The sequence below is a fragment of the Piliocolobus tephrosceles genome, chromosome 3, assembly GCF_002776525.5.
Source record: "Piliocolobus tephrosceles isolate RC106 chromosome 3, ASM277652v3, whole genome shotgun sequence".
Classification (NCBI taxonomy): Eukaryota; Metazoa; Chordata; class Mammalia; order Primates; family Cercopithecidae; genus Piliocolobus; species Piliocolobus tephrosceles.
The window spans coordinates 96,043,251-96,047,475 of NC_045436.1; positions in this window are offsets into that span (position 1 = coordinate 96,043,251).

Below are 4,225 nucleotides of genomic sequence, written 5' to 3' on the forward strand. Positions count from 1 at the left end.
CAGGACAACTTCCATTAGACTGACATCAGGATCCTGATGAAGAAAAAGGTTTAATTTAAGCCAACCTTTATGAAGGTTAAGTTACCTTCATAAAAGTAACTTATGAAGAAACAGTTCCACAGGGCTAGGGTGGTCCAGGAAATTTATAATCATGGTGGAAGGGGAAGGGGAAGCAAGCATGTTCCCCACATGGCAGCAGGAGAGAGAGAGAGCGGGTGAGAGGGGAAATGAAACTTTTAAACCATCAGATCTGCTAAGAAGTCACTCACTATCATGAGAACAGCATGGGGGATACCATCCCCATGATCTAATCATCTCCCACCAGGTTTTTCCCTCAACACATGAGGATTACAATTTGAGATGAGATTTGAGTGGGGACACAAAGCCAAGCCATATCATTCTGCCCATACCTCCTTACAAATCTCATGTCCTTTTTACATTTCAAAACCAATAATGCCTTCTCAACAGTCTCCCAAATCTTATCTCATTCCAGAATTAGCTCAAAAGTCTAAGTACAAAATCTCATCTAAGACAAGGTAAGTCCCTTCCACCTATGAGCCTGTAAAATAAAAAAAAAAGGTTAGTTACTTCCAAGATATAATAGAGGTTCAAGCATTGGGTAATGTTCCCAATACAAATGGGAGAAATTGGCCAAAACTAAGGAGCTACAGTACCCATACAAATTCAAAGTCTGTTAGGACACTCATTAAATCTTAAAGATCCAAAATAATCTCCTTTGACTCCATGTTTCACATCCAGGGCACACTGAAGCAAGGGATGGGCTTCCAAGGCCTTGGGCAGCTTCAACTCTGTGGCTGTGCAGGGTTCAGTTCCTGCAGCTGCTTTAACAGGCTGGAGTGAGTGCCTGTGGCTTTTCCAGGCACACAGTACAAGTTGTTTACACGGATCTACAATTCTGAGGTCTGGAGGACAGTGGCCTTTTTTTCATCAGGGAGTGCTCCAGTGGAAACACTGTGTGAAGGCTCCAAACCCACATTCTTCCTTGACCTTGGCCTAGTAGAGGTCCTCCATGCAGCAGACTTCTGCCTGGACATCTAGGCATTTCCATACATCCTCTGAAATCTAGGCAGAGACTCTCAAAGTTCAACTCTAGTCTTCTGTATACTGTCAGGCCCAACACCACGTGGAATCCACTAAAGCTTGGGATTAACACACTCTGGGGCAATGGCCTGAGCTTATCTTGGCCCCTTTTAGCCACAGCTGGAGCTGTAGCAGCTGGGATCCAGAGCACCACATTCTGAGGCTGCACAGAGCAGCAGGGCCCTGGGCATAGCCCACCAAATCATTTTTCCTAGACCTCCAAGAATGTGATGGGAGGGGCTACCATGAAGATGTAAGAAAACCCTGGAGATGTTTTTCTCAGTATCTTAACTGTTTACATTTGGCTTCTCCTTACTTATGCAAATTTCTGCAGCTGGCTTGAATTTCTCCCCAGAAAATAGGTTTTCCTTTTCTACCACATGATCTGGCAGTAAATTTTCCAAGGCTTTATGCTCTGTTTCCCTTTTAAATATAAGTTTCCATTTCAAATTATGTCTTTGTGAATGCATATGACTCTATACTTTTAGAAAAAGCCAGGTCACCTCTTGAACACTTTACGCTTAGGAATTTCTTCCACCGGATACCTTAAATCATCCCTCTCTAGTTCAAACTTCCACAGATTGTTTCCACTGGTGGCAGGGGCAGAATGCCACCAGTTCCTTTGCTAAAGCACAGCAAGAGTAACCTTTGCTCCAGTTCCCAATATGTTCCTCATTACAATCTGAGGCCGCCTCATTCTGAACTTCATTGCCCACATCATCAGAACTTTGGTCAAAGCCATCCAACAAGTCTCTAAGAGGTTCCAAAGTTTCCTTCATCTTCTTGTCTTCTTCTGAGCCCTCCAAACTGTTTGATTGACTCACAGTTTCCTGTGGCTGGGGAGGCCTCAGGAAACTTACAATCATGGTGGAAGGTGAAGAGAAGGTAAGCAACTTTTTTACATGGTGGCAGGAGAGAGAGACGAAGGGGGAAGAGCCCCTTATAATACCATCAGATCTCACGAGAACTCATGCACTATCATGAGAACAGCATAGGTGAAATCAGTGCTGATCCAATCAGCTCCCATTAGGTCCCTCCCTTGACACATGGGGATTATGAGGATTATAATTTGAGATGAGATTTGGTGGGCACACTGAGCCAAACAGTAGTAGGTATGTTCAGGAAAGGGATATTAGAAGCAAGAAGTTTTACCATGCATGTATCCTAGTGTGAATTCCACAAGTCAGTGATCACACAGAGGCATATATACAACAGGCACACATCCAAGAATTTTCTATCCAGTGAAACTAAGCTTCACAAATAGATAATTTAACGTCATACCTCAAGGAACTAGAGAAATAAAAACAAACCAAACCCAAACTCAGTAGAAGAAAAGAAATAACAAAGATCAGAGCAGAACTAAAAGAAAATGAAAGAAAAGAAAAACAAAGATAAATGAAACAAAAACCTGGTTCTTTGAAAAGTTAAACAAAATTTAGAGATCATTAACAAGATTAAAAAGAGAAGAGACTGTAATCCTAGCACTTTGGGAAGCCAAGGCCAGGAGATCGAGACCATCCTGGCTAACATGGTGAAACCCTATCTCTATTAAAAATACAAAAAATTACCTGGGCGTGGTGGCGGGCGCCTGTATTCCCAGCTACTCAGGAGGCTGAGGCAGGAGAATGGCGTGAACACGGGAGGCGGGAGCTTGCAGTGAGCCAAGATTGTGCCACTGCACTCCAGCCTGGGCGACAGAGTGAGACTCCACCTCCCCACCCCCTGCTCACAAAAAAAAAAAAAAAAAGAAAGAAAAAAACAAAAAGGAAAGAAAAGAAGAGAGAAGGTCCAAATAAGCTCAATTAGAAATGAAATGATAGATATTACAACGAATACCACAGAAATACAAAAGATCATTCAAGGTTACTATGAAGGCCTTTATGCAGACAAACTAGAAAACCAAGAGGCGACAGATAGATTTCCTGGAAATATACAATACCCCTAGATTAAAACAGTAAGAAATAGAAGCGGAACAGACCAATAACAAGCAGTGAGATTAAAATGATAATTGAAAAATTGTCAACAAAAAAAAGTCCAGGACCAGATGGATTCACTGCTGAATTCTATCAGACATTCAAAGAAGAATTGGTACCAATCCCATTGACACAATTCCAAAAGATAGAGAAAAAGGAAATCCTCCCTATATCATTCTATGAAGCCAGTATCACCCTAATACCAAAACCATGAAAGTACATAACAAAAAAACTATAGACCAATGTTCCTAATTAACACAGGTGCAAAAATCCTCAACACAATACTAGCTATCTGAATCCAACAGCATATCAAAAAGATAATCCACTTTTGGGCTCAAGTGTTCCTCCCACATCAGCCTCTCAAAGTGTTGGGATTACAGGCATGAGCCACCATGCCCCATCCCCTAGTAATAAATTTAACCAAAGAAGTAAAAGATCTCCACAATAAAAAGTACAAAAGAAATGATTAAAAAATTGAAGAGAGCACTAATAAATGAAAAACATCCCACATCTATAAATTGGAAAATAAGATATTGTTAAAATGTTCATACTATACAACAGACATCAAATCTACATTTAATACAATCCATATCAAAATACCAATGACATTTTTTTTACATAATTAGAATGAAAATCCTAAAATGTGCATGGAACTACAAAAGACATTGAATTGTCAAAGGAATATTAAGCAAAAATAACAGAATTGGAGTTATCACACTATATATTACAAAGCTTTAATAACCAACACAAAGTTATGTTACAAAGTGTATTACAAAGCTACAGTAACACACTTTACTTCAAAATATATTGCAAAGCTTAGAGTAACCAACAGCAAACAAACAAACAAAAATCTGGTATTTATATAAACACTGACACACAGACTAAAAGAACAGAATAGACATGCCAGAAATAGGTCCACATATTCATAACCAACTGATTTTTGACAAAGGCACCAAGAAACATACATTGAAGAAAGTCTTTTTAATAAATGGTTCTGGGAAAACTGGATATCCACATGCAGAAGAATAAAACCAGATCTCTCCCTCTTACCACTTAATAAAATAAACTCAAAATGGATTATAGATCTAGAGATAAGACTCAAAATTACAAAACTACTAGAAGAAAACATTGAAGAAATGCTTCATGTCACT